Here is a 27,989-nt window from a genome sequence, read left to right as displayed (position 1 = left end):
TGCTGCACTGGTATATTTCCCTCTATTTTTCTTTTTTTTTTTGCTGGCAGTTCCGTCAATACCCGCCAGCCTTTAAGAGACATCATGCAGCCAGACATCTCGGCTTGCGGCCACACCATCCTGAACGCGCCCGATCTTGTCAGATCTCGGAAGCTAAACGGGGCAGGACCTGGTCAGTACTTGGATGGGAGACCTCCTAGAAATACCAGGTGCTGCAAGCTTTTTACGTCTCCTTGGTAACTTCATCGTAGCTCTTAATACTCTCTTTCTGTCTCCAGGAGATATAATTGAAGAATTGTACACGTACCCGGCTACTTTCAACACCCTTTGCTGCACTGGTATATTTCCCTCTATTTTTCTTTTTTTTTTTTGCTGGCAGTTCCGTCAATACCCGCCAGCCTTTAAGAGACATCATGCAGCCAGGCATCTCGGCTTGCGGCCACACCATCCTGAACGCGCCCGATCTCGTCAGATCTCGGAAGCTAAACGGGGCAGGACCTGGTCAGTACATGAAAGTGAGACCTCCTGGAAATACCTAGTGCTGCAAGCTTTTACGTCTCCTGGGTAACTTTATCGTAGCTCTTAATACTCTCTATCTGTCTGGAGGAGATATAATTGAAATATTGTACACGTACCCAGCTACTGTCAACACCCTTTGCTGCACTGATATTTTTCCATCCATTTTTCTTTTTTTTTTTTTTTTTTTGCTGGAAGTTCCGTCAATACCCGCCAACCTTTAAGAGACATCATGCAGCCAGGTTTCTCGGCTTGCGGCCACACCGTCCTGAACATGCCCGATCTCGTAAGATCTCAGAAGCTAAACGGAGCAGGACCTGGTCAGTACTTGGATGGGAGACCTCCTGGAAATACCTGGTGCTGCAAGATTTTACGTCTCCTGGGTAACTTTATCGTAGCTCTTAGTTCTTTCTTTCTGTCTGGAGGAGATATAATTTAAGAATTGTACACGTACCCAGCTACTGTCAACACCCTTTGCTGCACTGATATTTTTCCATCCATTTTTCTTTTTTTTTTTTTTTTTTTTTTTTTTGCTGGAAGTTCTGTCAATACCCGCCAACCTTTAAGAGACATCATGCAGCCAGGCCTTTCGGCTTGTCGCCACACCGTCCTGAATGCGCCCGATCTCGTCAGATCTCGGAAGCTAAACGGGGCAGGGCCTGGTCAGTACTTGGCTGGGAGACCTCCTAGAAATACCAGGTGCTGGAATCTTTTTACGTCTCCTGGGTAACTTCATCGTAGCTCTTAATACTCTCTTTCTGTCTCCAGGAGATATAATTGAAGAATTGTACACGTACCCGGCTACTTTCAACACCCTTTCCTGCACTGATATTTTTCCCTCCAGTTTTCTATTTTTTTTTTTTTTTTTTTTGCTGGAAATTCCATCAATACCCTCCAGCCTTTAAGAGACATCATGCGGCCAGGCATCTCGGCTTGCGGCCACACCATCCTGAACTCGCCCGATCTCGTCAGATCTTGGAAGCTAAACGGGGCAGGACCTGGTCAGTACATGAATGTGAGACCTCCTGGAAATACCTGGTGGTGCAAGCTTTTACGTCTCCTGGGTAACTTTATCGTAGCTCTTAATACTCTCTATCTGTCTGGAGGAGATATATTTGAAGAATTGTACACGTACCCGGCTACTTTCAACACCCTTTCCTGCACTGATATTTTTCCATCCATTTTTCTTTTTTTTTTTTTTTTTGCTGGAAATTCCGTCAATACACGCCAGCCTTTAAGAGACATCATGCAGCCAGACATCTCGGCTTGCGGCCACACCGTCCTGAACGCGCCCGATCTCGTCAGATCTCGGAAGCTAAACGGGGCAGGACCTGGTCAGTACTTGAATGTGAGACCTCCTGGAAATACCTGGTGCTGCAAGCTTTTACGTCTGCTGGGTAACTTTATCGTAGCTCTTAATACTCTCTATCTGTCTGGAGGAGATATAATTGAAGAATTGTACACGTACCCGGCTACCTTCAACACGCTTTGCTGCACTGATATTTTTCCCTCCATTTTTCTTTTTTCTTTTGTTTCTTGCTGGAAGTTCCATCAATACCCTCCAGCCTTTAAGAGACATCATGCAGCCAGGCCTCTTGGCTTGAGGCCACACCGTCCTGAAGACGCAAGATCTCGTCAGATCTCGGAAGAAAAACTGGGCAGGGCCTGGTCAGTAATTGGATGGGAGACCTCCTAGAAATACCAGGTGCTGCAAGCTTTTTACGTCTCCTTGGTAACTTCATCGTAGCTCTTAATACTCTCTTTCTGTCTCCAGGAGATATAATTGAAGAATTGTACACGTACCCGGCTACTTTCAACACCCTTTGCTGCACTGGTATATTTCCCTCTATTTTTCTTTTTTTTTTTTGCTGGCAGTTCCGTCAATACCCGCCAGCCTTTAAGAGACATCATGCAGCCAGGCATCTCGGCTTGCGGCCACACCATCCTGAACGCGCCCGATCTCGTCAGATCTCGGAAGCTAAACGGGGCAGGACCTGGTCAGTACATGAAAGTGAGACCTCCTGGAAATACCTAGTGCTGCAAGCTTTTACGTCTCCTGGGTAACTTTATCGTAGCTCTTAATACTCTCTATCTGTCTGGAGGAGATATAATTGAAATATTGTACACGTACCCAGCTACTGTCAACACCCTTTGCTGCACTGATATTTTTCCATCCATTTTTCTTTTTTTTTTTTTTTTTTTGCTGGAAGTTCCGTCAATACCCGCCAACCTTTAAGAGACATCATGCAGCCAGGCTTCTCGGCTTGTGGCCACACCGTCCTGAACGTGCCCGATCTCATAAAATCTCGGAAGCTAAACGGGGCAGGACCTGGTCAGTACTTGGATGGGAGACCTCCTGGAAATACCTGGTGCTGCAAGATTTTACGTCTCCTGGGTAACTTTATCGTAGCTCTTAGTTCTTTCTTTCTGTCTGGAGGAGATATAATTTAAGAATTGTACACGTACCCAGCTACTGTCAACACCCTTTGCTGCACTGATATTTTTCCATCCATTTTTCTTTTTTTTTTTTTTTTTTGCTGGAAGTTCTGTCAATACCCGCCAACCTTTAAGAGACATCATGCAGCCAGGCCTTTCGGCTTGTGGCCACACCGTCCTGAATGCGCCCGATCTCGTCAGATCTCGGAAGCTAAACGGGGCAGGGCCTGGTCAGTACTTGGATGGGAGACCTCCTAGAAATACCAGGTGCTGGAAACTTTTTACGTCTCCTGGGTAACTTCATCGTAGCTCTTAATACTCTCTTTCTGTCTCCAGGAGATATATTTGAAGAATTGTACACGTACCCGGCTACTTTCAACACCCTTTCCTGCACTGATATTTTTCCCTCCAGTTTTCTATTTTTTTTTTTTTTTTTTTTGCTGGAAATTCCGTCAATACCCGCCAGCCTTTAAGAGACATCATGCAGCCAGGCATCTCGACTTGCGGCCACACCATCCTGAACTCGCCCGATCTCGTCAGATCTTGGAAGCTAAACGGGGCAGGACCTGGTCAGTACATGAATGTGAGACCTCCTGGAAATACCTGGTGCTGCAAGCTTTTACGTCTCCTGGGTAACTTTATCGTAGCTCTTAATACTCTCTATCTGTCTGGAGGAGATATATTTGAAGAATTGTACACGTACCCGGCTACTTTCAACACCCTTTCCTGCACTGATATTTTTCCATCCATTTTTCTTTTTTTTTTTTTTTTTGCTGGAAATTCCGTCAATACACGCCAGCCTTTAAGAGACATCATGCAGCCAGACATCTCGGCTTGCGGCCACACCGTCCTGAACGCGCCCGATCTCGTCAGATCTCGGAAGCTAAACGGGGCAGGACCTAGGCAGTACTTGAATGTGAGACCTCCTGGAAATACCTGGTGCTGCAAGCTTTTACGTCTCCTGGGTAACTTTATCGTAGCTCTTAATACTCTCTATCTGTCTGGAGGAGATATAATTGAAGAATTGTACACGTACCCGGCTACCTTCAACACGCTTTGCTGCACTGATATTTTTCCCTCCAATTTTCTTTTTTCTTTTGTTTCTTGCTGGAAGTTCCATCAATACCCTCCAGCCTTTCAGAGACATCATGCAGCCAGGCCTCTTGGCTTGAGGCCACACCGTCCTGAAGACGCAAGATCTCGTCAGATCTCGGAAGAAAAACTGGGCAGGGCCTGGTCAGTAATTGGATGGTTGACCTCCTGGAAATACCAGGTGCTGAAAGCTTTTTACATCTCCTGGGTAACTTCAGCGTAGCTCTTAATACTCTCATTCAGTCTGGAGGAGATATAATTGAAGAATTGTACATGTACCCGGCTACTTTCAACACCCTGTCCTGCACTGATATTTTTCCCTCCATTTTTCTATTTATTTATTTTTTATTTTTTGCTGGAAGTTCCGTCAATACCCGCCAGCCTTTAAGAGACATCATGCAGCCAGGCCTCTTGGCTTGCGGCCACACAGTCCTGAACACGCCCGATCTCATCAGATCTTGGAAGCTAAGCCGGGCAGGGCCTGGTCAGTACTTGGATGGGAGACCTCCTGGAAATACCTGGTGCTGCAAGCTTTTTACGTCTCCTGGGAAACTTCATCGTAGCTCTTAATACTCTCTATCTGTCTGGAGGAGATATAATTGAAGTATTGTACACGTACCCGGCTACTTTCAACAGCCTTTGCTGCACTGATATTTTTCCCTCCATTTTCCATTTTTTTTTTTTTTTTTTTTTTCTGGAAGTTCCGTCAATACCCGCCAGCCTTTAAGAGACATCATGCAGCCAGGCCTCTTGGCTTGCGGCCACACCGTCCTGAACGCGCCCGATGTCGTCAGATCTCGGAAGCTAACGGGGCAGGGCCTGGTCAGTACTTGGATGGGTGACCTCCTGGAAATACCAGGTGCTGCAAGCTTTTTACGTCTCCTGGGTAACTTCATCATAGCTCTTAATACTCTCTTTCAGTCTGTAGGAGATATTATTGAAGAATTGTACACGTACCCGGCTACTTTCAAAACCCTTTGCTGCACTGATATTTTTCCCTCCATTTTTCTTTTTTCTTTTTTTTTTTGCTGGAAGTTCCGTCAATACCCGCCAGCCTTAAAGAGACATCATGCAGCCGGGCCTCTTGGCTTTCGGCCACACCGTCCTGAACGCGCATGATATCGTCAGATCTCGGAAGCTAAACGGGCAGGACCTGGTCAGTACTTGAATGTGAGACCTCCTGGAAATACCAGGTGCTGCAAGCTGTTACGTCTCCTGGGTGACTTTATCGTAGCTCTTAATACTCTCTTTCAGTCTGCAGGAGATATAATTGAAGAATTGTACACGTACCCGGCTACTTTCAACACCCTTTCCTGCACTGATATTTTTCCCTCCATTTTTCTATTTTTTTTTTTTTTTTTTTTTTGCTGGAAGTTCCGTCAATACCCGCCAACCTTTAAGAGACATCATGCAGCCAGGCCTTTCGGCTTGTGGCCACACCGTCCTGAATGCGCCCGATCTCGTCAGATCTCGGAAGCTAAACGGGGCAGGGCCTGGTCAGTACTTGGATGGGAGACCTCCTAGAAATACCAGGTGCTGCAAGCTTTTTACGTCTCCTGGGTAACTTCATCGTAGCTCTTAATACTCTCTATCTGTCTGGAGGAGATATAATTGAAGTATTGTACACGTACCCAGCTACTGTCAACACTATTTGCTGCACTGATATTTTTCCATCCATTTTTCTTTTTCTTTTTTTTTTTTTGCTGGCAGTTCCGTCAATACCCGCCAGCCTTTAAGAGACATCATGCAGCCAGGCATCTTGGCTTGCGGCCACACCATCCTGAACGCGCCCGATCTCGTCAGATCTCGGAAGCTAAACGGGGCAGGGCCTGGTCAGTACTTTGATGGGAGACCTCCTGGAAATACCAGGTCCTGCAAGCTTTTTACGTCTCCTGGGTAACTTCATCGTAGCTCTTAATACTCTCTTTCTGTTTTCAGGAGATATAATTGAAGAATTGTACACGTACGTACCCGGCTACTTTCAACACCCTTTCCTGCACTGATATTTTTCCCTCCATTTTTCTTTTTTTTTTTTTTTTTTTTGCTGGAAATTCCGTCAATACCCGCCAGCCTTTAGGAGACATCATGCAGCCAGACATCTCGGCTTGCGGCCACACCGTCCTGAACGCGCCCGATCTTGTCAGATCTCGGAAGCTAACGGGGCAGGACCTGGTCAGTACATGAATGTGAGACCTCCTGGAAATACCTCGTGCTGCAAGCTTTTACGTCTCCTGGGTAACTTTATCGTAGCTCTTAATACTCTCTATCTGTCTGGAGGAGATATAATTGAAGTATTGTACACGTACCCGGCTACTTTCAACACCCTTTGCTGCACTGGTATATTTCCCTCTATTTTTCTTTTTTTTTTTGCTAGCAGTTCCGTCAATACCCGCCAGCCTTTAAGAGACATCATGCAGCCAGGCATCTTGGCTTGCGGCCACACCATCCTGAACGCGCCCGATCTCGTCAAATCTCGGAAGCTAACGGGGCAGGTCCTGGTCAGTACTTGGATGGGAGACCTCCTAGAAATACCAGGTGCTGCAAGCTTTTTACGTCTCCTGGGTAACTTCATCATAGCTCTTAATACTCTCTTTCAGTCTGTAGGAGATATTATTGAAGAATTGTACACGTACCCGGCTACTTTCAAAACCCTTTGCTGCACTGATATTTTTCCCTCCATTTTTCTTTTTTCTTTTTTTTTTTGCAGGAAGTACCGTCAATACCCGCCAGCCTTAAAGAGACATCATGCAGCCGGGCCTCTCGGCTTTCGGCCACACCGTCCTGAATGCGCATGATATCGTCAAATCTCGGAAGCTAACGGGGCAGGTCCTGGTCAGTACTTGAATGTGAGACCTCCTGGAAATACCAGGTGCTGCAAGCTTTTACGTCTCCTGGGTAACTTTATCGTAGCTCTTAATACTCTCTTTCAGTCTGCAGGAGATATAATTGAAGAATTGTACACGTACCCGGCTACTTTCAACACCCTTTCCTGCACTGATATTTTTCCCTCCATTTTTCTATTTTTTTTGTTTTTCTTTTTGCTGGAAGTTCCGTCAATACCCGCCAACCTTTAAGAGACATCATGCAGCCAGGCCTTTTGGCTTGTGGCCACACCGTCCTGAATGCGCCCGATCTCGTCAGATCTCGGAAGCTAAACGGGGTAGGGCCTGGTCAGTACTTGGATGGGAGACCTCCTAGAAATACTAGGTGCTGCAAGCTTTTTACGTCTCCTGGGTAACTTCATCGTAGCTCTTAATACTCTCTTTCTGTCTCCAGGAGATATAATTGAAGAATTGTACACGTACCCGGCTACTTTCAACACCCTTTGCTGCACTGGTATATATCCCTCTATTTTTCTATTTTTTTTTTGCTGGCAGTTCCGTCAATACCCGCCAACCTTTAAGAGACATCATGCAGCCAGGCCTTTCGGCTTGTGGCCACACCGTCCTGAATGCGCCCGATCTCGTCAGATCTCGGAAGCTAAACGCGGCAGGACCTGGTCAGTACATGAAAGTGAGACCTCCTGGAAATACCTAGTGCTGCAAGCTTTTACGTCTCCTGGGTAACTTTATCGTAGCTCTTAATACTCTCTCTCTGTCTGGAGGAGATATAATTGAAGTAATTTACATGTACCCAGCTACTGTCAACACCCTTTGCTGCACTGATATTTTTCCATCCATTTTTCTTTTTTCTTTTTTTCTTTTTTTTTTTTGCTGGAAGTTCCGTCAATACCCGCCAACCTTTAAGAGACATCATGCAGCTGGGCCTCTCGGCTTTCGGCCACACCGTCCTGAATGCGCATGATATCGTCAGATCTCGGAAGCTAAACGGGGCAGGACCTGGTCAGTACTTGGATGGGAGACCTCCTAGAAATACCAGGTGCTGCAAGCCTTTTACGTCTCCTGGGTAACTTTATCATAGCTCTTAATACTCTCTTTCTGTCTCCAGGAGATATAATTGAAGAATTGTACACGTATCCAGCTACTGTCAACACCCTTTGCTGCACTGATTTTTTTCCATCCATTTTTCTTTTTTCTTTTTTTCTTTTTTTTTTTTGCTGGAAGTTCTGTCAATACCCGCCAACCTTTAAGAGACATCATGCAGCCAGGCCTTTCAGCTTGTGGCCACACCGTCCTGAATGCGCCCGATCTCGTCAGATCTCGGAAGCTAAACGGGGCAGGGCCTGGTCAGTATTTGGATGGGAGACCTCCTAGAAATACCAGGTGCTGCAAGCTTTTTACGTCTCCTGGGTAACTTCATCGTAGCTCTTAATACTCTCTTTCTGTCTCCAGGAGATATAATTGAAGAATTGTACACGTACCCGGCTACTTTCAACACCCTTTGCTGCACTGGTATATTTCCCTCTATTTTTCTTTTTTTTTTTGCTGGCAGTTCCGTCAATACCCGCCAGCCTTTAAGAGACATCATGCAGCCAGACATCTCGGCTTGCGGCCACACAATCCTGAAAGCGCCCGATCTCGTCAGACCTCGGAAGCTAAACGAGGCAGGGCCTGGTCAGTACTTGGATGGGAGACCTCCTATAAATACCAGGTGCTGCAAGCTTTTTACGTCTCCTGGGTAACTTCATCGTAGCTCTTAATACTCTCTTTCTGTCTCCAGGAGATATAATTGAAGAATTGTACACGTACCCGGCTACTTTCAACACCCTTTGCTGCACTGGTATATTTCCCTCTATTTTTCTTTTTTTTTTTTCGCTGGCAGTTCCGTCAATACCCGCCAGCCTTTAAGAGACATCATGCAGCCAGGCATCTCGGCTTGCGGCCACACCATCCTGAACGCGCCCGATCTCGTCACATCTCGGAAGCTAAACGGGGCAGGACCTGGTCAGTACATGAAAGTGAGACCTCCTGGAAATACCTAGTGCTGCAAGCTTTTACGTCTCCTGGGTAACTTTATCGTAGCTCTTAATACTCTCTTTCTGTCTCCAGGAGATATAATTGAAGAATTGTACACGTACCCGGCTACTTTCAACACCCTTTCCTGCACTGATATTTTTCCCTCCATTTTTCTATTTTTTTTTTTTTTTTTTTTGCTGGAAATTCCGTCAATACCCGCCAGCCTTTAAGAGACATCATGCAGCCAGGCCTCTTGGCTTGCGGCCACACCGTCCTGAACGCGCCCGATCTCGTCAGATCTCGGAAGCTAAACGGGGCAGGGCCTGGTCAGTACTTGGATGGGAGACCTCCTAGAAATACCAGGTGCTGCAAGCTTTTTACGTCTCCTGGGTAACTTCATCGTAGCTCTTAATACTCTCTTTCTGTCTCCAGGAGATGTAATTGAAGAATTGTACACGTACCCGGCTACTTTCAACACCCTTTGCTGCACTGGTATATTTCCCTCTATTTTTTTTTTTTTTTTTTGCTGGCAGTTCCGTCAATACCCGCCAGCCTTTAAGAGACATCATGCAGCCAGGCATCTTGGCTTACGGCCACACCATCCTGAACGCGCCCGATCTCGTCAGATCTCGGAAGCTAAACGGGGCAGGACCTGGTCAGTACATGAAAGTGAGACCTCCTGGAAATACCTAGTGCTGCAAGCTTTTACGTCTCCTGGGTAACTTTATCGTAGCTCTTAATACTCTCTATCTGTCTGGAGGAGATATAATTGAAGTATAGTACACGTACCCAGCTACTGTCAACACCCTTTGCTGCACTGATATTTTTCCATCCATTTTTTTTTTTTTTTTTTTTTTTGCTGGAAGTTCCGTCAATACCCGCCAACCTTTAAGAGACATCATGCAGCCAGGCCTCTTGGCTTGCGGCCACACCATCCTGAACGCGCCCGATCTCGTCAGATCTCGGAAGCTAAACGGGGCAGGGCCTGGTCAGTACTTGGATGGGAGACCTCCTAGAAATACCTGGTGCTGCAAGCCTTTTACGTCTCCTGGGTAACTTCATCGTAGCTCTTAATACTCTCTTTCTGTCTCCAGGAGATATAATTGAAGAATTGTACACGTACCCGGCTACTTTCAACACCCTTTGCTGCACTGATATTTTTCCCTCCATTTTTCTTTTTATTTTATTTTTTTGCTGGAAGTTCCGTCAATATCCGCCAGCCTTTAAGAGACATCATGCAGCCAGGCCTCTTGGCTTGTAGTCACACTGTCCTGAATGCGCCCGATCATATCAGATTTCGGAAGCTGAACGGGGCAGGGCCTGGTCAATACTTGGATGTGTGACCTTCTGGAAATACCAGGTGCTGCAAGCTTTTTACGTCTCCTGGGTAACTTCATCGTAGCTCTTAATACTCTCTTTCTGTCTCCAGGAGATATAATTGAAGAATTGTACACGTACCCGGCTAATTTCAACACCCATTGCTGCACTGGTATATTTCCCTCTATTTTTCTTTTTTTTTTTGCTGGCAGTTCCGTCAATACCCGCCAGCCTTTAAGAGACATCATGCAGCCAGGCGTCTCGGATTGCGGCCACACCATCCTGAACGCGCCCGATCTCGTCAGATCTCGAAAGCTAAACGGGGCAGGACCTGGTCAGTACTTGGATGGGAGACCTCCTAGAAATACCAGGTGCTGCAAGCTTTTTATGTCTCCTGGGTAACTTCATCGTAGCTCTTAATACTCTCTTTCAGTCTGGAGGAGATATAATTGAAGAATTGTACAAGTACCCGGCTACTTTCAACAGCCTTTGCTGCACTGGTATTTTTCCCTCTATTTTTCTTTTTATTTTTGCTGGCAGTTCCGTCAATACCCGCCAGCCTTTAAGAGACATCATGCAGCCAGGCCTCTCGGCTTGCGGCCACACCGTCCTGAACGCGCCCGATCTCGTCAGATCTCGGAATTTAAACGGGGCAGGGCCTGGTCAGTACTTTTATAGGTGACCTTCTGGAATTACCAGGTGCTGCAAGCTTTTTACGTCTCCTGGGTAACTTCATCGTAGCTCTTAATACTCTCTTTCTGTCTGGAGGAGATATAATTGAAGAATTGTACACGTACCCGGCTACTTTCAAAACCCATTACTGCACTGATATTTTTCCCTCCATTTTTCTTTTTCTTTATTTATTTTTTTTTTTTTTGCTGGAAGTTCCGTCAATACCCGTCAGCCTTTAAGAGACATCATGCAGCCAGGCCTCTTGGCTTGCGGCCACATTGTCCTGAACGCGCCCTATCTCGTCAGATCTCGGAAGCTAAACGGGGCAGGGCCTGGTCAGTACTTTTATGGGTGACCTTCTGGAAATACGAGGTGTTGCAAACTTTTTACGTCTCCTGGGTATCTTCATCGTAGCTCTTAATTCTCTCTTTCTGTCTGGAGGAGATATAATTGAAGAATTGTACACGTACCAGGCAACTTTCAACACCCTTTGCTGCACTGATATTGTTGCCTCCGTTTTTCTTTTTTTTTTTTTTTTGCTGGAAATTCCGTCAATACCCGCCAGCCTTTAAGAGACATCATGCAGCCAGGCATCTCGGCTTGCAGCCACACCATCCTGAACACGCCCGATCTCGTCAGATCTCGGAAGCTAAACGGGGCAGGACCTGGTCAGTACTTGAATGTGAGACCTCCTGGAAATACCTGGTGCTGCAAGCTTTTACGTCTCCTGGGTAACTTTATCGTAGCTCTTAATACTCTCTTTCAGTCTGGAGGAGATATAATTGAAGAATTGTACACGTACCCGGCTACTTTCAACACCATTTCCTGCACTGATATTTTTCCCTCCATTTTTCTATTTTTTTTTTTTTTTTTTATGCTGGAAATTCCGTCAATACCCGCCAGCCTTTAAGAGACATCATGCAGCCAGGCGTCTCGGCTTGTGGCCACACCGTCCTGAACGCGCCCGATCTCGTCAGATCTCGGAAACTAAACGGGGCAGGACCTGGTCAGTACTTGGATGGGAGACCTCCTGGAAGTACCAGGTGCTGCAAGCTTTTTACGTCACCTGGGGAACTTCGTCGTAGCTTTTAATACTCTCTTTCTGTCTGGAGGAGATTAATTGAAGAATTGTACACGTACCCGGCTACTTTCAACACCCTTTCCTGCACTGATATTTTTCCCTCCATTTTTCCTTTTTCTTTTTTTTTTTTGCTGGAAGTTCCGTCAATACCCTCCAGCCTTTAAGAGACATCATGCAGCCAGGCATCTCGGCTTGCGGCCACACCATCCTGAACGCGCCCGATCTCGTCACATCTCGGAAGCTAAACGGGGCAGGACCTGGTCAGTACATGAAAGTGAGACCTCCTGGAAATACCTAGTGCTGCAAGCTTTTACGTCTCCTGGGTAACTTTATCGTAGCTCTCAATACTCTCTCTCTGTCTGGAGGAGATATAATTGAAGTATTGTACACGTATCCAGCTACTGTCAACACCCTTTGCTGCACTGATATTTTTCCATCCATTTTTCTTTTTTCTTTTTTTCTATTTTTTTTTTGCTGGAAGTTCCGTCAATACCCGCCAACCTTTAAGAGACATCATGCAGCCAGGCCTTTCGGCTTGTGGCCACACCGTCCTGAATGCGCCCGATCTCGTCAGATCTCGGAAGCTAAACGGGGCAGGGCCTTGTCAGTACTTGGATGGGAGACCTCCTAGAAATACCAGGTGCTGCAAGCTTTTTACGTCTCCTGGGTAACTTCATCGTAGCTCTTAATACTCTCTTTCTGTCTCCAGGAGATATAATTGAAGAATTGTACACGTACCCGGCTACTTTCAACACCCTTTGCTGCACTGGTATATTTCCCTCTATTTTTCTTTTTTTTTTTGCTGGAAGTTCCGTCAATACCCGCCAACCTTTAAGAGACATCATGCAGCCAGGCCTCTTGGCTTGCGGCCACACCGTCCTGAATGCGCCCGATCTCGTCAGATCTCGGAAGCTAAACAGGGCAGGGCCTGCTCAGTACTTGGATGGGAGACCTCCTAGAAATACCAGGTGCTGCAAGCTTTTTACGTCTCCTGGGTAACTTCATCGTAGCTCTTAATACTCTCTTTCTGTCTCCAGGAGATATAATTGAAGAATTGTACACGTACCCGGCTACTTTCAACACCCTTTGCTGCACTGGTATATTTCCCTCTATTTTTCTTTTTTTTTTTTAGTGGCAGTTCCGTCAATACCCGCCAGCCTTTAAGAGACATCATGCAGCCAGGCATCTCGGCTTGCGGCCACACCATCCTGAACGCGCCCGATCTCGTCAGATCTCGGAAGCTAAACGGGGCAGGACCTGGTCAGTACATGAAAGTGAGACCTCCTGGAAATACCTAGTGCTGCAAGCTTTTACGTCTCCTGGGTAACTTTATCGTAGCTCTCAATACTCTCTCTCTGTCTGGAGGAGATATAATTGAAGTATTGTACACGTATCCAGCTACTGTCAACACCCTTTGCTGCACTGATATTTTTCCATCCATTTTTCTTTTTTCTTTTTTTCTTTTTTTTTTTTGCTGGAAGTTCCGTCAATACCCGCCAACCTTTAAGAGACATCATGCAGCCAGGCCTTTCGGCTTGTGGCCACACCGTCCTGAATGCGCCCGATCTCGTCAGATCTCGGAAGCTAAACGGGGCAGGGCCTTGTCAGTACTTGGATGGGAGACCTCCTAGAAATACCAGGTGCTGCAAGCTTTTTACGTCTCCTGGGTAACTTCATCGTAGCTCTTAATACTCTCTTTCTGTCTCCAGGAGATATAATTGAAGAATTGTACACGTACCCGGCTACTTTCAACACCCTTTGCTGCACTGGTATATTTCCCTCTATTTTTCTTTTTTTTTTTGCTGGCAGTTCCGTCAATACCCGCCAGCCTTTAAGAGACATCATGCAGCCAGACATCTCGGCTTGTGGCCACACCATCCTGAACGCGCCCGATCTTGTCAGATCTCGGAAGCTAAACGGGGCAGGACCTGGTCAGTACTTGGATGGGAGACCTCCTAGAAATACCAGGTGCTGCAAGCTTTTTACGTCTCCTTGGTAACTTCATCGTAGCTCTTAATACTCTCTTTCTGTCTCCAGGAGATATAATTGAAGAATTGTACACGTACCCGGCTACTTTCAACACCCTTTGCTGCACTGGTATATTTCCCTCTATTTTTCTTTTTTTTTTTTGCTGGCAGTTCCGTCAATACCCGCCAGCCTTTAAGAGACATCATGCAGCCAGGCATCTCGGCTTGCGGCCACACCATCCTGAACGCGCCCGATCTCGTCAGATCTCGGAAGCTAAACGGGGCAGGACCTGGTCAGTACATGAAAGTGAGACCTCCTGGAAATACCTAGTGCTGCAAGCTTTTACGTCTCCTGGGTAACTTTATCGTAGCTCTTAATACTCTCTATCTGTCTGGAGGAGATATAATTGAAATATTGTACACGTACCCAGCTACTGTCAACACCCTTTGCTGCACTGATATTTTTCCATCCATTTTTCTTTTTTTTTTTTTTTTTTGCTGGAAGTTCCGTCAATACCCGCCAACCTTTAAGAGACATCATGCAGCCAGGCTTCTCGGCTTGCGGCCACACCGTCCTGAACGTGCCCGATCTCGTAAGATCTCGGAAGCTAAACGGGGCAGGACCTGGTCAGTACTTGGATGGGAGACCTCCTGGAAATACCTGGTGCTGCAAGATTTTACGTCTCCTGGGTAACTTTATCGTAGCTCTTAGTTCTTTCTTTCTGTCTGGAGGAGATATAATTTAAGAATTGTACACGTACCCAGCTACTGTCAACACCCTTTGCTGCACTGATATTTTTCCATCCATTTTTCTTTTTTTTTTTTTTTTTTTTTTTTTGCTGGAAGTTCTGTCAATACCCGCCAACCTTTAAGAGACATCATGCAGCCAGGCCTTTCGGCTTGTGGCCACACCGTCCTGAATGCGCCCGATCTCGTCAGATCTCGGAAGCTAAACGGGGCAGGGCCTGGTCAGTACTTGGCTGGGAGACCTCCTAGAAATACCAGGTGCTGGAATCTTTTTACGTCTCCTGGGTAACTTCATCGTAGCTCTTAATACTCTCTTTCTGTCTCCAGGAGATATAATTGAAGAATTGTACACGTACCCGGCTACTTTCAACACCCTTTCCTGCACTGATATTTTTCCCTCCAGTTTTCTATTTTTTTTTTTTTTTTTTTTGCTGGAAATTCCATCAATACCCTCCAGCCTTTAAGAGACATCATGCGGCCAGGCATCTCGGCTTGCGGCCACACCATCCTGAACTCGCCCGATCTCGTCAGATCTTGGAAGCTAAACGGGGCAGGACCTGGTCAGTACATGAATGTGAGACCTCCTGGAGATACCTGGTGGTGCAAGCTTTTACGTCTCCTGGGTAACTTTATCGTAGCTCTTAATACTCTCTATCTGTCTGGAGGAGATATATTTGAAGAATTGTACACGTACCCGGCTACTTTCAACACCCTTTCCTGCACTGATATTTTTCCATCCATTTTTCTTTTTTTTTTTTTTTTTGCTGGAAATTCCGTCAATACACGCCAGCCTTTAAGAGACATCATGCAGCCAGACATCTCGGCTTGCGGCCACACCGTCCTGAACGCGCCCGATCTCGTCAGATCTCGGAAGCTAAACGGGGCAGGACCTGGTCAGTACTTGAATGTGAGACCTCCTGGAAATACCTGGTGCTGCAAGCTTTTACGTCTCCTGGGTAACTTTATCGTAGCTCTTAATACTCTCTATCTGTCTGGAGGAGATATAATTGAAGAATTGTACACGTACCCGGCTACCTTCAACACGCTTTGCTGCACTGATATTTTTCCCTCCATTTTTCTTTTTTCTTTTGTTTCTTGCTGGAAGTTCCATCAATACCCTCCAGCCTTTAAGAGACATCATGCAGCCAGGCCTCTTGGCTTGAGGCCACACCGTCCTGAAGACGCAAGATCTCGTCAGATCTCGGAAGAAAAACTGGGCAGGGCCTGGTCAGTAATTGGATGGGAGACCTCCTAGAAATACCAGGTGCTGCAAGCTTTTTACGTCTCCTTGGTAACTTCATCGTAGCTCTTAATACTCTCTTTCTGTCTCCAGGAGATATAATTGAAGAATTGTACACGTACCCAGCTACTGTCAACACCCTTTGCTGCACTGATATTTTTCCATCCATTTTTCTTTTTTTTTTTTTTTTTTTTTTTTTGCTGGAAGTTCTGTCAATACCCGCCAACCTTTAAGAGACATCATGCAGCCAGGCCTTTCGGATTGTGGCCACACCGTCCTGAATGCGCCCGATCTCGTCAGATCTCGGAAGCTAAACGGGGCAGGGCCTGGTCAGTACTTGGATGGGAGACCTCCTAGAAATACCAGGTGCTGGAAACTTTTTACGTCTCCTGGGTAACTTCATCGTAGCTCTTAATACTCTCTTTCTGTCTCCAGGAGATATATTTGAAGAATTGTACACGTACCCGGCTACTTTCAACACCCTTTCCTGCACTGATATTTTTCCCTCCAGTTTTCTATTTTTTTTTTTTTTTTTTTTGCTGGAAATTCCGTCAATACCCGCCAGCCTTTAAGAGACATCATGCAGCCAGGCATCTCGACTTGCGGCCACACCATCCTGAACTCGCCCGATCTCGTCAGATCTTGGAAGCTAAACGGGGCAGGACCTGGTCAGTACATGAATGTGAGACCTCCTGGAAATACCTGGTGCTGCAAGCTTTTACGTCTCCTGGGTAACTTTATCGTAGCTCTTAATACTCTCTATCTGTATGGAGGAGATATATTTGAAGAATTGTACACGTACCCGGCTACTTTCAACACCCTTTCCTGCACTGATATTTTTCCATCCATTTTTCTTTTTTTTTTTTTTTTTGCTGGAAATTCCGTCAATACACGCCAGCCTTTAAGAGACATCATGCAGCCAGACATCTCGGCTTGCGGCCACACCGTCCTGAACGCGCCCGATCTCGTCAGATCTCGGAAGCTAAACGGGGCAGGACCTAGGCAGTACTTGAATGTGAGACCTCCTGGAAATACCTGGTGCTGCAAGCTTTTACGTCTCCTGGGTAACTTTATCGTAGCTCTTAATACTCTCTATCTGTCTGGAGGAGATATAATTGAAGAATTGTACACGTACCCGGCTACCTTCAACACGCTTTGCTGCACTGATATTTTTCCCTCCAATTTTCTTTTTTCTTTTGTTTCTTGCTGGAAGTTCCATCAATACCCTCCAGCCTTTAAGAGACATCATGCAGCCAGGCCTCTTGGCTTGAGGCCACACCGTCCTGAAGATGCAAGATCTCGTCAGATCTCGGAAGAAAAACTGGGCAGGGCCTGGTCAGTAATTGGATGGTTGACCTCCTGGAAATACCAGGTGCTGAAAGCTTTTTACATCTCCTGGGTAACTTCAGCGTAGCTCTTAATACTCTCATTCAGTCTGGAGGAGATATAATTGAAGAATTGTACATGTACCCGGCTACTTTCAACACCCTGTCCTGCACTGATATTTTTCCCTCCATTTTTCTATTTATTTATTTTTTATTTTTTGCTGGAAGTTCCGTCAATACCCGCCAGCCTTTAAGAGACATCATGCAGCCAGGCCTCTTGGCTTGCGGCCACACCGTCCTGAACACGCCCGATCTCATCAGATCTTGGAAGCTAAGCCGGGCAGGGCCTGGTCAGTACTTGGATGGGAGACCTCCTGGAAATACCTGGTGCTGCAAGCTTTTTACGTCTCCTGGGAAACTTCATCGTAGCTCTTAATACTCTCTATCTGTCTGGAGGAGATATAATTGAAGTATTGTACACGTACCCGGCTACTTTCAACAGCCTTTGCTGCACTGATATTTTTCCCTCCATTTTCCATTTTTTTTTTTTTTTTTTTTTGCTGGAAGTTCCGTCAATACCCGCCAGCCTTTAAGAGACATCATGCAGCCAGGCCTCTTGGCTTGCGGCCACACCGTCCTGAACGCGCCCGATGTCGTCAGATCTCGGAAGCTAACGGGGCAGGGCCTGGTCAGTACTTGGATGGGTGACCTCCTGGAAATACCAGGTGCTGCAAGCTTTTTACGTCTCCTGGGTAACTTCATCATAGCTCTTAATACTCTCTTTCAGTCTGTAGGAGATATTATTGAAGAATTGTACACGTACCCGGCTACTTTCAAAACCCTTTGCTGCACTGATATTTTTCCCTCCATTTTTCTTTTTTCTTTTTTTTTTTGCTGGAAGTTCCGTCAATACCCGCCAGCCTTAAAGAGACATCATGCAGCCGGGCCTCTTGGCTTTCGGCCACACCGTCCTGAACGCGCATGATATCGTCAGATCTCGGAAGCTAAACGGGCAGGACCTGGTCAGTACTTGAATGTGAGACCTCCTGGAAATACCAGGTGCTGCAAGCTGTTACGTCTCCTGGGTAACTTTATCGTAGCTCTTAATACTCTCTTTCAGTCTGCAGGAGATATAATTGAAGAATTGTACACGTACCCGGCTACTTTCAACACCCTTTCCTGCACTGATATTTTTCCCTCCATTTTTCTATTTTTTTTTTTTTTTTTTTTTTGCTGGAAGTTCCGTCAATACCCGCCAACCTTTAAGAGACATCATGCAGCCAGGCCTTTCGGCTTGTGGCCACACCGTCCTGAATGCGCCCGATCTCGTCAGATCTCGGAAGCTAAACGGGGCAGGGCCTGGTCAGTACTTGGATGGGAGACCTCCTAGAAATACCAGGTGCTGCAAGCTTTTTACGTCTCCTGGGTAACTTCATCGTAGCTCTTAATACTCTCTATCTGTCTGGAGGAGATATAATTGAAGTATTGTACACGTACCCAGCTACTGTCAACACTATTTGCTGCACTGATATTTTTCCATCCATTTTTCTTTTTCTTTTTTTTTTTTTGCTGGCAGTTCCGTCAATACCCGCCAGCCTTTAAGAGACATCATGCAGCCAGGCATCTTGGCTTGCGGCCACACCATCCTGAACGCGCCCGATCTCGTCAGATCTCGGAAGCTAAACGGGGCAGGACCTGGTCAGTACTTTGATGGGAGACCTCCTGGAAATACCAGGTCCTGCAAGCTTTTTACGTCTCCTGGGTAACTTCATCGTAGCTCTTAATACTCTCTTTCTGTTTTCAGGAGATATAATTGAAGAATTGTACACGTACGTACCCGGCTACTTTCAACACCCTTTCCTGCACTGATATTTTTCCCTCCATTTTTCTTTTTTTTTTTTTTTTTTTTTGCTGGAAATTCCGTCAATACCCGCCAGCCTTTAGGAGACATCATGCAGCCAGACATCTCGGCTTGCGGCCACACCGTCCTGAACGCGCCCGATCTTGTCAGATCTCGGAAGCTAACGGGGCAGGACCTGGTCAGTACATGAATGTGAGACCTCCTGGAAATACCTCGTGCTGCAAGCTTTTACGTCTCCTGGGTAACTTTATCGTAGCTCTTAATACTCTCTATCTGTCTGGAGGAGATATAATTGAAGTATTGTACACGTACCCGGCTACTTTCAACACCCTTTGCTGCACTGGTATATTTCCCTCTATTTTTCTTTTTTTTTTTGCTGGCAGTTCCGTCAATACCCGCCAGCCTTTAAGAGACATCATGCAGCCAGGCATCTCGGCTTGCGGCCACACCATCCTGAACGCGCCCGATCTCGTCAAATCTCGGAAGCTAACGGGGCAGGTCCTGGTCAGTACTTGGATGGGAGACCTCCTAGAAATACCAGGTGCTGCAAGCTTTTTACGTCTCCTGGGTAACTTCATCATAGCTCTTAATACTCTCTTTCAGTCTGTAGGAGATATTATTGAAGAATTGTACACGTACCCGGCTACTTTCAAAACCCTTTGCTGCACTGATATTTTTCCCTCCATTTTTCTTTTTTCTTTTTTTTTTTGCTGGAAGTACCGTCAATACCCGCCAGCCTTAAAGAGACATCATGCAGCCGGGCCTCTCGGCTTTCGGCCACACCGTCCTGAATGCGCATGATATCGTCAGATCTCGGAAGCTAAACGGGGCAGGACCTGGTCAGTACTTGAATGTGAGACCTCCTGGAAATACCAGGTGCTGCAAGCTTTTACGTCTCCTGGGTAACTTTATCGTAGCTCTTAATACTCTCTCTCTGTCTGGAGGAGATATAATTGAAGTATTGCACACGTATCCAGCTACTGTCAACACCCTTTGCTGCACTGATATTTTTCCATCCATTTTTATTTTTTATTTTTTTATTTTTTTTTTTTGCTGGAAGTTCCGTCAATACCCGCCAACCTTTAGAGACATCATGCAGCCAGGCCTTTCGGCTTGTGGCCACACCGTCCTGAATGCGCCTGATCTCGTCAGATCTCGGAAGCTAAACGGGGCAGGGCCTGGTCAGTGCTTGGATGGGAGACCTCCTAGAAATACCTGGTGCTGCAAGCTTTTTACGTCTCCTGGGTAACTTCATCGTAGCTCTTAATACTGTCTTTCTGTCTCCAGGAGATATAATTGAAGAATTGTACACGTACCCGGCTACTTTCAACACCCTTTGCTGCACTGGTATATTTCCCTCTATTTTTCTTTTTTTTTTTGCTGGCAGTTCCGTCAATACCCGCCAGCCTTTAAGAGACATCATGCAGCCAGGCATCTCGGCTTGGGGCCACACCATCCTGAACGCGCCCGATCTCGTCAGATCTCGGAAGCTAATCGGGGCAGGACCTGGTCAGTACATGAATGTGAGACCTCCTGGAAATACCTGGTGCTGCAAGCTTTTACGTCTCCTGGGTAACTTTATCGTAGCTCTTAATACTCTCTATCTGTCTGGAGGAGATATAATTGAAGTATTGTACACGTACCCAGCTACTGTCAACACCCTTTGCTGCACTGATATTTTTCCATCCATTTTTCTTTTTTATTTTTTATTTTTTTGCTGGAAATTCCGTCAATACCCGCTAGCCTTTAAGAGACATCATGCAGCCAGACATCTCGGCTTGCCGGCCACACCGTCCTGAACGCGCCCGATCTTGTCAGATCTCGGAAGCTAAACGGGGCAGGACCTGGTCAGTACTTAAATGTGAGACCTCCTGGAAATACCAGGTGCTGCCAGCTTTTTACGTCTCCTGGGGAACTTCATCGTAGCTCTTAATACTCTCTCTCTGTCTGGAGGAGATATAATTGAAGTATTGTACACGTATCCAGCTACTGTCAACACCCTTTGCTGCACTGATATTTTTCCATCCATTTTTTTTTTTTTTTTTTTTTTGCTGGAAGTTCCGTCAATACCCGCCAACCTTTAAGAGACATCATGCAGCCAGGCCTTTTGGCTTGCGGCCACACCGTCCTGAATGCGCCCGATCTCGTCAGATCTCGGAAGCTAAACGGGGCAGGGCCTGGTCAGTACTTGGATGGGAGACCTCCTAGAAATACCAGGTGCTGCAAGCCTTTTACGTCTCCTGGGTAACTTCATCGTAGCTCTTAATACTCTCTTTCTGTCTCCAGCAGATATAATTGAAGAATTGTACACGTACCCGGCTACTTTCAACACCCTTTCCTGTACTGATATTTTTCCCTCCATTTTTCTATTTTTTTTTTTTTTTTTTTTGCTGGAAATTCCGTCAATACCCGCCAGCCTTTATGAGATTTATCATGCAGCCAGGCCTCTTGGCTTGCGGCCACACCATCCTGAACTCGCCCGATCTCGTCAGATCTTGGAAGCTAACGGGGCAGGGCCTGGTCAGTACTTGGATGGGTGACCTCCTGGAAATACCAGGAGCTGCAAGCTTTTTACGTCTCCCGGGTAACTTCATCATAGCTCTTAATACTCTCTTTCAGTCTGTAGGAGATATTATTGAAGAATTGTACACGTACCCGGCTACTTTCAAAACCCTTTGCTGCACTGGTATATTTCCCTCTATTTTTCTTTTTTTTTTTGCTGGCAGTTCCGTCAATACCCGCCAGCCTTTAAGAGACATCATGCAGCCAGGCATCTCGGCTTGCGGCCACACCATCCTGAACGCGCCCGATCTCGTCAGATCTCGGAAGCTAATCGGGGCAGGACCTGGTCAGTACATGAATGTGAGACCTCCTGGAAATACCTGGTGCTGCAAGCTTTTACGTCTCCTGGGTAACTTTATCGTAGCTCTTAATACTCTCTATCTGTCTGGAGGAGATATAATTGAAGTATTGTACACGTACCCAGCTACTGTCAACACCCTTTGCTGCACTGATATTTTTCCATCCATTTTTCTTTTTTATTTTTATTTTTTTTGCTGGAAATTCCGTCAATACCCGCTAGCCTTTAAGAGACATCATGCAGCCAGATATCTCGAATTGCCGGCCACACCGTCCTGAACGCGCCCGATCTTGTCAGATCTCGGAAGCTAAACGGGGCAGGACCTGGTCAGTACTTAAATGTGAGACCTCCTGGAAATACCAGGTGCTGCCAGCTTTTTACGTCTCCTGGGGAACTTCATCGTAGCTCTTAATACTCTCTTTCTGTCTGGAGAAGATATAATTGAAGAATTGTACACGTACCCGGCTACTTTCAACACCCTTTGCTGCACTGGTATATTTCCCTCTATTTTTCTTTTTTTTTTTGCTGGCAGTTCCGTCAATACCCGCCAGCCTTTAAGAGACATCATGCAGCCAGGCATCTCGGCTTGCGGCCACACCATCCTGAACGCGCCCGATCTCGTCAGATCTCGGAAGCTAAACGGGGCAGGACCTGGTCAGTACATGAAAGTGAGACCTCCTGGAATTACCTAGTGCTGCAAGCTTTTACGTCTCCTGGGTAACTTTATCGTAGCTCTTAATACTCTCTCTCTGTCTGGAGGAGATATAATTGAAGTATTGTACACGTATCCAGCTACTGTCAACACCCTTTGCTGCACTGATATTTTTCCATCCATTTTTCTTTTTTCTTTTTTTTTTTTTTTTTTTTGCTGGAAGTTCCGTCAATACCCGCCAACCTTTAAGAGACATCATGCAGCCAGGCCTTTCGGCTTGTGGCCACACCGTCCTGAATGCGCCCGATCTCGTCAGATCTCGGAAGCTAAACGGGGCAGGGCCTGGTCAGTACTTGGATGGGAGACCTCCTAGAAATACCAGGTGCTGCAAGCTTTTTACGTCTCCTGGGTAACTTCATCGTAGCTCTTAATACTCTCTTTCTGTCTCCAGGAGATATAATTGAAGAATTGTACACGTACCCGGCTACTTTCAACACCCTTTGCTGCACTGGTATTTTTCCCTCTATTTTTCATTTTTTTTTTTGCTGGCAGTTATGTCAATACCCGCCAGCCTTTAAGAGACATCATGCAGCCAGGCATCTCGGCTTGTGGCCACACCATCCTGAACGCGCCCGATCTCGTCAGATCTCGGAAGCTAAACGGGGCAGGGCCTGATCAGTGCTTGGATGGGAGACCTCCTAGAAATACCAGGTGCTGCAAGCTTTTTACGTCTCCTGGGTAACTTCATCGTAGCTCTTAATACTCTCTTTCTGTCTCCAGGAGATATAATTGAAGAATTGTACACGTACCCGGCTACTTTCAACACCCTTTGCTGCACTGGTATTTTTCTTTTTTTTTTTTGCTGGCAGTTATGTCAATACCCGCCAGCCTTTAAGAGACATCATGCAGCCAGGCATCTCGGCTTGCGGCCACACCATCCTGAACGCGCCCGATCTCGTCAGATCTCGGAAGCTAAACGGGGCAGGACCTGGTCAGTACATGAATGTGAGACCTCCTGGAAATACCTGGTGCTGCAAGCTTTTACGTCTCCTGGGTAACTTTATCGTAGCTCTTAATACTCTCTATCTGTCTGGAGGAGATATAATTGAAGTATTGTACACGTACCCAACTACTGTCAACACCCTTTGCTGCACTGATATTTTTCCATCCATTTTTCTTTTTTCTTTTTTATTTTTTTGCTGGAAATTCCGTCAATACCCGCTAGCCTTTAAGAGACATCATGCAGCCAGACATCTCGGCTTGCCGGCCACACCGTCCTGAACGCGCCCGATCTTGTCAGATCTCGGAAGCTAAACGGGGCAGGACCTGGTCAGTACTTAAATGTGAGACCTCCTGGAAATACCAGGTGCTGCCAGCTTTTCACGTCTCCTGGGGAACTTCATCGTAGCTCTTAATACTCTCTTTATGTCTGGAGAAGATATAATTGAAGAATTGTAAACGTACCCGGCTACTTTCAACACCCTTTGCTGCACTGGTATTTTTCCCTCTATTTTTCTTTTTTTTTTTTGCTGGCAGTTATGTCAATACCCGCCAGCCTTTAAGAGACATCATGCAGCCAGGCATCTCGGCTTGCGGCCACACCATCCTGAACGCGCCCGATCTCGTCAGATCTCGGAAGCTAAACGGGGCAGGACCTGGTCTGTACACGAATGTGAGTCCTCCTGGAAATACCTAGTGCTGCAAGCTTTTACGTCTCCTGGGTAACTTTATCGTAGCTCTTAATACTCTCTATCTGTCTGGAGGAGATTTAATTGAAGTATTGTACACGTACCCAGCTACTGTCAACACCCTTTGCTGCACTGATATTTTTCCATCCATTTTTTTTTTTTTTTTTTGCTGGAAGTTCCGTCAATACCCGCCAACCTTTAAGAGACATCATGCAGCCAGGCCTTTCGGCTTGTGGCCACACCGTCCTGAATGCGCCCGATCTCGTCAGATCTCGGAAGCTAAACGGGGCAGGACCTGGTCAGTACATGAATGTGAGTCCTCCTGGAAATACCTGGTGCTGCTAGCTTTTTCGTCTCCTGGGTAACTTTATCGTAGCTCTAAATACTCTCTATCTTTCTGGAGGAGATATAAATGAAGTATTGTACACGTACCCAGCTACTGTCAACACCCTTTGCTGCACTGATATTTTTCCATCCATTTTTCTTTTTTTTTTTTTTTTTTGCTGGAAGTTCCGTCAATACCCGCCAATCTTTAAGAGACATCATGCAGCCAGGCCTCTCGGCTTGCGGCCACACCGTCTTGAACGCGCCCGATCTCGTAAGATCTCGGAAGCTAAACGGGGCTGGACCTGGTCAGTACTTGGATGGGAGACCTCCTGGAAATACCTGGTGCTGCAAGCTTTTACGTCTCCTGGGTAACTTTATCGTAGCTCTTAATTCTCTCTATCTGTCTGGAGGAGATATAATTGAAGAATTGTACACGTACCCAGCTACTGTCAACACCCTTTGCTGCACTGATATTTTTCCATCCATTTTTCTTTTTTTTTTTTTTTTTTTTTTTTTTTGCTGGAAGTTCCGTCAATACCTGCCAACCTTTAAGAGACATCATGCAGCCAGGCCTTTCGGCTTGTGGCCACACCGTCCTGAATGCGCCCGATCTCGTCAGATCTCGGAAGCTAAACGGGGCAGGGCCTGGTCAGTACTTGGATGGGAGACCTCCTAGAAATACCAGGTGCTGCAAGCTTTTTACGTCTCCTGGGTAACTTCATCGTAGCTCTTAATACTCTCTTTCTGTCTCCAGGAGATATAATTGAAGAATTGTACACGTACCCGGCTACTTTCAACACCCTTTCCTGCACTGATATTTTTCCCTCCATTTTTCTTTTTTTTTTTTTTTTTTTTTGCTGGAAATTCCGTCAATACCCGCCAGCCTTTAAGAGACATCATGCAGCCAGACATCTCGGCTTGCGGCCACACCGTCCTGAACGCGCCCGATCTTGCCCGATCTTGTCAGATCTCGGAAGCTAAACGGGGCAGGACCTGGTCAGTACTTAAATGTGAGACCTCCTGGAAATACCAGGTGCTGCCAGCTTTTTATGTCTCCTGGGGAACTTCATCGTAGCTCTTAATACTCTCTTTCTCTCTGGAGAAGATATAATTGAAGAATTGTACACGTACCCGGCTACTTTCAACACCCTTTGCTGCACTGGTATATATCCCTCTATTTTTCTTTTTTTTTTTGCTGGCAGTTCCGTCAATACCCGCCAGCCTTTAAGAGACATCATGCAGCCAGGCATCTCGGCTTGCGGCCACACCATCCTGAACGCGCCCGATCTTGCCCGATCTTGTCAGATCTCGGAAGCTAAACGGGGCAGGACCTGGTCAGTACTTAAATGTGAGACCTCCTGGAAATACCAGGTGCTGCCAGCTTTTTATGTCTCCTGGGGAACTTCATCGTAGCTCTTAATACTCTCTTTCTCTCTGGAGAAGATATAATTGAAGAATTGTACACGTACCCGGCTACTTTCAACACCCTTTGCTGCACTGGTATACACTCACCTAAAGGATTATTAGGAACACCATACTAATACTGTGTTTGACCCCCTTTCGCCTTCAGAACTGCCTTAATTCTACGTGGCATTGATTCAACAAGGTGCTGAAAGCATTCTTGAGAAATGTTGGCCCATATTGATAGGATAGCATCTTGCAGTTGATGGAGATTTGTGGGATGCACATCCAGGGCACGAAGCTCCCGTTCCACCACATCCCAAAGATGCTCTATTGGGTTGAGATCTGGTGACTGTGGGGGCCAGTTTAGTACAGTGAACTCATTGTCATGTTCAAGAAACCAATTTGAAATGATTCGACCTTTGTGACATGGTGCATTATCCTGCTGGAAGTAGCCATCAGAGGATGGGTACATGGTGGTCATAAAGGGATGGACATGGTCAGAAACAATGCTCAGGTAGGCCGTGGCATTTAAACGATGCCCAATTGGCACTAAGGGGCCTAAAGTGTGCCAAGAAAACATCCCCCACACCATTACACCACCACCACCAGCCTGCACAGTGGTAACAAGGCATGATGGATCCATGTTCTCATTCTGTTTACACCAAATTCTGACTCTACCATCTGAATGTCTCAACAGAAATCGAGACTCATCAGACCAGGCAACATTTTTCCAGTCTTCAACTGTCCAATTTTGGTGAGCTTGTGCAAATTGTAGCCTCTTTTTCCTATTTGTAGTGGAGATGAGTGGTACCCGGTGGGGTCTTCTGCTGTTGTAGCCCATCCGCCTCAAGGTTGTACGTGTTGTGGCTTCACAAATGCTTTGCTGCATACCTCGGTTGTAACGAGTGGTTATTTCAGTCAAAGTTGCTCTTCTATCAGCTTGAATCAGTCGGCCCATTCTCCTCTGACCTCTAGCATCAACAAGGCATTTTTGCCCACAGGACTGCCACATACTGGATGTTTTTCCCTTTTCACACCATTCTTTGTAAACCCTAGAAATGGTTGTGCGTGAAAATCCCAGTAACTGAGCAGATTGTGAAATACTCAAACCGGCCCGTCTGGCACCAACAACCATGCCACGCTCAAAATTGCTTAAATCACCTTTCTTTCCCATTCAGACATTCAGTTTGGAGTTCAGGAGATTGTCTTGACCAGGACCACACCCCTAAATGCATTGAAGCAACTGCCATGTGATTGGTTGGTTAGATAATTGCATTCATGAGAAATTGAACAGGTGTTCCTAATAATCCTTTATGTGAGTGTATATCCATCTATTTTTCTTTTTTTTTTGCTGGCAGTTCCGTCAATACCCGCCAGCCTTTAAGAGACATGATGCTGCCAGGCATCTCGGCTTGCGGCCACACCATCCTGAACGCGCCCGATCTCGTCAGATCTCGGAAGCTAAACGGGGCAGGACCTGGTCAGTACATGAATGTGAGACCTCCTGGAAATACCTGGTGCTGCAAGCTTTTACGTCTCCTGGGTAACTTTATCGTAGCTCTTAATACTCTCTATCTGTCTGGAGGAGATATAATTAAAGTATTGTACACGTACCCAGCTACTGTCAACACCCCTTGCTGCACTGATATTTTTCCATCCATTTTTTTTTTTTTTTTTTGCTGGAAGTTCCGTCAATACCCGCCAACCTTTAAGAGACATCATGCAGCCAGCCCTTTCGGCTTGTGGCCACACCGTCCTGAATGTGCCTGATCTCGTCAGATCTCGGAAGCTAAACGGGGCAGGGCCTGGTCAGTACTTGGATGGGAGACCTCCTAGAAATACCAGGTGCTGCAAGCTTTTTACGTCTCCAGGGTAACTTCATCGTAGCTCTTAATACTCTCTTTCTGTCTCCAGGAGATATAATTGAAGAATTGTACACGTACCCGGC

General features: G+C 46.3%; 16 non-coding genes and 60 pseudogenes across 16 annotated transcripts; all 76 read left to right on the top strand.

The window, feature by feature from the left end:
- The first annotated feature begins 102 nt into the window (after positions 1-102).
- Positions 103-221, top strand: LOC136728397 (5S ribosomal RNA). The gene has a single exon (XR_010808746.1). It is a non-coding gene; the product is annotated as a 5S ribosomal RNA (ribosomal RNA).
- A 210-nt stretch (positions 222-431) lies between these two features.
- LOC136727919 (uncharacterized) lies at positions 432-550 on the top strand (annotated as a pseudogene).
- A 216-nt stretch (positions 551-766) lies between these two features.
- On the top strand, positions 767-885 carry LOC136727839 (uncharacterized; annotated as a pseudogene).
- A 223-nt stretch (positions 886-1,108) lies between these two features.
- Positions 1,109-1,227, top strand: LOC136727861 (uncharacterized; annotated as a pseudogene).
- A 220-nt stretch (positions 1,228-1,447) lies between these two features.
- On the top strand, positions 1,448-1,566 carry LOC136728034 (uncharacterized; annotated as a pseudogene).
- Positions 1,567-1,780: 214 nt separating this feature from the next.
- Positions 1,781-1,899, top strand: LOC136728484 (uncharacterized; annotated as a pseudogene).
- Positions 1,900-2,114: 215 nt separating this feature from the next.
- Positions 2,115-2,233, top strand: LOC136728058 (uncharacterized; annotated as a pseudogene).
- A 210-nt stretch (positions 2,234-2,443) lies between these two features.
- On the top strand, positions 2,444-2,562 carry LOC136727917 (uncharacterized; annotated as a pseudogene).
- Positions 2,563-2,778: 216 nt separating this feature from the next.
- LOC136728705 (uncharacterized) lies at positions 2,779-2,897 on the top strand (annotated as a pseudogene).
- A 215-nt stretch (positions 2,898-3,112) lies between these two features.
- LOC136728633 (uncharacterized) lies at positions 3,113-3,231 on the top strand (annotated as a pseudogene).
- Positions 3,232-3,451: 220 nt separating this feature from the next.
- Positions 3,452-3,570, top strand: LOC136727964 (uncharacterized; annotated as a pseudogene).
- A 214-nt stretch (positions 3,571-3,784) lies between these two features.
- On the top strand, positions 3,785-3,903 carry LOC136728605 (uncharacterized; annotated as a pseudogene).
- Positions 3,904-4,118: 215 nt separating this feature from the next.
- Positions 4,119-4,237, top strand: LOC136728193 (uncharacterized; annotated as a pseudogene).
- A 221-nt stretch (positions 4,238-4,458) lies between these two features.
- LOC136728460 (uncharacterized) lies at positions 4,459-4,577 on the top strand (annotated as a pseudogene).
- Positions 4,578-4,797: 220 nt separating this feature from the next.
- Positions 4,798-4,915, top strand: LOC136728596 (uncharacterized; annotated as a pseudogene).
- Positions 4,916-5,470: 555 nt separating this feature from the next.
- LOC136728187 (5S ribosomal RNA) lies at positions 5,471-5,589 on the top strand. The gene has a single exon (XR_010808576.1). It is a non-coding gene; the product is annotated as a 5S ribosomal RNA (ribosomal RNA).
- A 217-nt stretch (positions 5,590-5,806) lies between these two features.
- Positions 5,807-5,925, top strand: LOC136728295 (5S ribosomal RNA). The gene has a single exon (XR_010808653.1). It is a non-coding gene; the product is annotated as a 5S ribosomal RNA (ribosomal RNA).
- A 222-nt stretch (positions 5,926-6,147) lies between these two features.
- Positions 6,148-6,265, top strand: LOC136728182 (uncharacterized; annotated as a pseudogene).
- Positions 6,266-6,473: 208 nt separating this feature from the next.
- LOC136727757 (uncharacterized) lies at positions 6,474-6,591 on the top strand (annotated as a pseudogene).
- Positions 6,592-7,144: 553 nt separating this feature from the next.
- Positions 7,145-7,263, top strand: LOC136728292 (5S ribosomal RNA). The gene has a single exon (XR_010808650.1). It is a non-coding gene; the product is annotated as a 5S ribosomal RNA (ribosomal RNA).
- Positions 7,264-7,473: 210 nt separating this feature from the next.
- LOC136728086 (uncharacterized) lies at positions 7,474-7,592 on the top strand (annotated as a pseudogene).
- A 224-nt stretch (positions 7,593-7,816) lies between these two features.
- Positions 7,817-7,935, top strand: LOC136727998 (uncharacterized; annotated as a pseudogene).
- Positions 7,936-8,160: 225 nt separating this feature from the next.
- Positions 8,161-8,279, top strand: LOC136728470 (5S ribosomal RNA). The gene has a single exon (XR_010808753.1). It is a non-coding gene; the product is annotated as a 5S ribosomal RNA (ribosomal RNA).
- Positions 8,280-8,488: 209 nt separating this feature from the next.
- On the top strand, positions 8,489-8,607 carry LOC136728636 (uncharacterized; annotated as a pseudogene).
- Positions 8,608-8,818: 211 nt separating this feature from the next.
- On the top strand, positions 8,819-8,937 carry LOC136728172 (uncharacterized; annotated as a pseudogene).
- Positions 8,938-9,156: 219 nt separating this feature from the next.
- LOC136727820 (5S ribosomal RNA) lies at positions 9,157-9,275 on the top strand. Its single transcript, XR_010808543.1, has one exon. It is a non-coding gene; the product is annotated as a 5S ribosomal RNA (ribosomal RNA).
- A 210-nt stretch (positions 9,276-9,485) lies between these two features.
- On the top strand, positions 9,486-9,604 carry LOC136728081 (uncharacterized; annotated as a pseudogene).
- A 214-nt stretch (positions 9,605-9,818) lies between these two features.
- Positions 9,819-9,937, top strand: LOC136728506 (5S ribosomal RNA). The gene has a single exon (XR_010808756.1). It is a non-coding gene; the product is annotated as a 5S ribosomal RNA (ribosomal RNA).
- Positions 9,938-10,153: 216 nt separating this feature from the next.
- Positions 10,154-10,272, top strand: LOC136728123 (uncharacterized; annotated as a pseudogene).
- A 209-nt stretch (positions 10,273-10,481) lies between these two features.
- Positions 10,482-10,600, top strand: LOC136728500 (uncharacterized; annotated as a pseudogene).
- Positions 10,601-10,809: 209 nt separating this feature from the next.
- On the top strand, positions 10,810-10,928 carry LOC136727754 (uncharacterized; annotated as a pseudogene).
- Positions 10,929-11,154: 226 nt separating this feature from the next.
- Positions 11,155-11,273, top strand: LOC136728075 (uncharacterized; annotated as a pseudogene).
- A 214-nt stretch (positions 11,274-11,487) lies between these two features.
- LOC136728508 (uncharacterized) lies at positions 11,488-11,606 on the top strand (annotated as a pseudogene).
- Positions 11,607-11,825: 219 nt separating this feature from the next.
- Positions 11,826-11,944, top strand: LOC136728464 (uncharacterized; annotated as a pseudogene).
- Positions 11,945-12,160: 216 nt separating this feature from the next.
- Positions 12,161-12,279, top strand: LOC136728171 (uncharacterized; annotated as a pseudogene).
- Positions 12,280-12,503: 224 nt separating this feature from the next.
- Positions 12,504-12,622, top strand: LOC136728431 (uncharacterized; annotated as a pseudogene).
- Positions 12,623-12,831: 209 nt separating this feature from the next.
- Positions 12,832-12,950, top strand: LOC136728272 (5S ribosomal RNA). The gene has a single exon (XR_010808633.1). It is a non-coding gene; the product is annotated as a 5S ribosomal RNA (ribosomal RNA).
- Positions 12,951-13,160: 210 nt separating this feature from the next.
- Positions 13,161-13,279, top strand: LOC136727916 (uncharacterized; annotated as a pseudogene).
- A 224-nt stretch (positions 13,280-13,503) lies between these two features.
- Positions 13,504-13,622, top strand: LOC136728430 (uncharacterized; annotated as a pseudogene).
- A 209-nt stretch (positions 13,623-13,831) lies between these two features.
- On the top strand, positions 13,832-13,950 carry LOC136728472 (uncharacterized; annotated as a pseudogene).
- A 210-nt stretch (positions 13,951-14,160) lies between these two features.
- Positions 14,161-14,279, top strand: LOC136727915 (uncharacterized; annotated as a pseudogene).
- Positions 14,280-14,494: 215 nt separating this feature from the next.
- Positions 14,495-14,613, top strand: LOC136728490 (uncharacterized; annotated as a pseudogene).
- A 222-nt stretch (positions 14,614-14,835) lies between these two features.
- LOC136728661 (uncharacterized) lies at positions 14,836-14,954 on the top strand (annotated as a pseudogene).
- Positions 14,955-15,174: 220 nt separating this feature from the next.
- Positions 15,175-15,293, top strand: LOC136728149 (uncharacterized; annotated as a pseudogene).
- A 214-nt stretch (positions 15,294-15,507) lies between these two features.
- On the top strand, positions 15,508-15,626 carry LOC136728483 (uncharacterized; annotated as a pseudogene).
- A 215-nt stretch (positions 15,627-15,841) lies between these two features.
- On the top strand, positions 15,842-15,960 carry LOC136728056 (uncharacterized; annotated as a pseudogene).
- A 223-nt stretch (positions 15,961-16,183) lies between these two features.
- LOC136728614 (uncharacterized) lies at positions 16,184-16,302 on the top strand (annotated as a pseudogene).
- A 220-nt stretch (positions 16,303-16,522) lies between these two features.
- Positions 16,523-16,641, top strand: LOC136727963 (uncharacterized; annotated as a pseudogene).
- Positions 16,642-16,855: 214 nt separating this feature from the next.
- Positions 16,856-16,974, top strand: LOC136728603 (uncharacterized; annotated as a pseudogene).
- Positions 16,975-17,529: 555 nt separating this feature from the next.
- Positions 17,530-17,648, top strand: LOC136728258 (5S ribosomal RNA). The gene has a single exon (XR_010808620.1). It is a non-coding gene; the product is annotated as a 5S ribosomal RNA (ribosomal RNA).
- Positions 17,649-17,868: 220 nt separating this feature from the next.
- Positions 17,869-17,986, top strand: LOC136728595 (uncharacterized; annotated as a pseudogene).
- Positions 17,987-18,541: 555 nt separating this feature from the next.
- On the top strand, positions 18,542-18,660 carry LOC136728175 (5S ribosomal RNA). Its single transcript, XR_010808575.1, has one exon. It is a non-coding gene; the product is annotated as a 5S ribosomal RNA (ribosomal RNA).
- A 217-nt stretch (positions 18,661-18,877) lies between these two features.
- Positions 18,878-18,996, top strand: LOC136728369 (5S ribosomal RNA). The gene has a single exon (XR_010808720.1). It is a non-coding gene; the product is annotated as a 5S ribosomal RNA (ribosomal RNA).
- A 223-nt stretch (positions 18,997-19,219) lies between these two features.
- Positions 19,220-19,337, top strand: LOC136728181 (uncharacterized; annotated as a pseudogene).
- Positions 19,338-19,545: 208 nt separating this feature from the next.
- Positions 19,546-19,663, top strand: LOC136727756 (uncharacterized; annotated as a pseudogene).
- Positions 19,664-19,879: 216 nt separating this feature from the next.
- LOC136728158 (uncharacterized) lies at positions 19,880-19,998 on the top strand (annotated as a pseudogene).
- Positions 19,999-20,221: 223 nt separating this feature from the next.
- On the top strand, positions 20,222-20,340 carry LOC136728509 (uncharacterized; annotated as a pseudogene).
- A 209-nt stretch (positions 20,341-20,549) lies between these two features.
- Positions 20,550-20,668, top strand: LOC136727818 (uncharacterized; annotated as a pseudogene).
- Positions 20,669-20,886: 218 nt separating this feature from the next.
- Positions 20,887-21,006, top strand: LOC136728019 (uncharacterized; annotated as a pseudogene).
- Positions 21,007-21,220: 214 nt separating this feature from the next.
- Positions 21,221-21,339, top strand: LOC136728348 (5S ribosomal RNA). Its single transcript, XR_010808701.1, has one exon. It is a non-coding gene; the product is annotated as a 5S ribosomal RNA (ribosomal RNA).
- A 222-nt stretch (positions 21,340-21,561) lies between these two features.
- On the top strand, positions 21,562-21,679 carry LOC136728650 (uncharacterized; annotated as a pseudogene).
- Positions 21,680-21,888: 209 nt separating this feature from the next.
- On the top strand, positions 21,889-22,007 carry LOC136728671 (uncharacterized; annotated as a pseudogene).
- A 219-nt stretch (positions 22,008-22,226) lies between these two features.
- On the top strand, positions 22,227-22,345 carry LOC136728047 (uncharacterized; annotated as a pseudogene).
- Positions 22,346-22,554: 209 nt separating this feature from the next.
- LOC136728073 (uncharacterized) lies at positions 22,555-22,673 on the top strand (annotated as a pseudogene).
- A 224-nt stretch (positions 22,674-22,897) lies between these two features.
- LOC136728163 (5S ribosomal RNA) lies at positions 22,898-23,016 on the top strand. The gene has a single exon (XR_010808574.1). It is a non-coding gene; the product is annotated as a 5S ribosomal RNA (ribosomal RNA).
- Positions 23,017-23,226: 210 nt separating this feature from the next.
- LOC136728426 (uncharacterized) lies at positions 23,227-23,345 on the top strand (annotated as a pseudogene).
- Positions 23,346-23,543: 198 nt separating this feature from the next.
- On the top strand, positions 23,544-23,662 carry LOC136728624 (uncharacterized; annotated as a pseudogene).
- Positions 23,663-23,880: 218 nt separating this feature from the next.
- Positions 23,881-24,000, top strand: LOC136728018 (uncharacterized; annotated as a pseudogene).
- Positions 24,001-24,210: 210 nt separating this feature from the next.
- On the top strand, positions 24,211-24,329 carry LOC136728011 (uncharacterized; annotated as a pseudogene).
- Positions 24,330-24,538: 209 nt separating this feature from the next.
- Positions 24,539-24,657, top strand: LOC136727888 (uncharacterized; annotated as a pseudogene).
- Positions 24,658-24,872: 215 nt separating this feature from the next.
- Positions 24,873-24,991, top strand: LOC136728296 (5S ribosomal RNA). Its single transcript, XR_010808654.1, has one exon. It is a non-coding gene; the product is annotated as a 5S ribosomal RNA (ribosomal RNA).
- Positions 24,992-25,215: 224 nt separating this feature from the next.
- LOC136728150 (5S ribosomal RNA) lies at positions 25,216-25,334 on the top strand. Its single transcript, XR_010808572.1, has one exon. It is a non-coding gene; the product is annotated as a 5S ribosomal RNA (ribosomal RNA).
- A 219-nt stretch (positions 25,335-25,553) lies between these two features.
- On the top strand, positions 25,554-25,682 carry LOC136728099 (uncharacterized; annotated as a pseudogene).
- A 209-nt stretch (positions 25,683-25,891) lies between these two features.
- LOC136728095 (uncharacterized) lies at positions 25,892-26,020 on the top strand (annotated as a pseudogene).
- Positions 26,021-27,451: 1,431 nt separating this feature from the next.
- On the top strand, positions 27,452-27,570 carry LOC136728623 (uncharacterized; annotated as a pseudogene).
- A 209-nt stretch (positions 27,571-27,779) lies between these two features.
- Positions 27,780-27,898, top strand: LOC136728390 (5S ribosomal RNA). The gene has a single exon (XR_010808739.1). It is a non-coding gene; the product is annotated as a 5S ribosomal RNA (ribosomal RNA).
- Positions 27,899-27,989: the final 91 nt, after the last annotated feature.

This window comes from Amia ocellicauda, unplaced genomic scaffold (assembly GCF_036373705.1).
Source record: "Amia ocellicauda isolate fAmiCal2 unplaced genomic scaffold, fAmiCal2.hap1 HAP1_SCAFFOLD_29, whole genome shotgun sequence".
NCBI lineage: Eukaryota > Metazoa > Chordata > Actinopteri > Amiiformes > Amiidae > Amia > Amia ocellicauda.
This window is presented reverse-complemented; position numbering and strand designations above follow the sequence as displayed.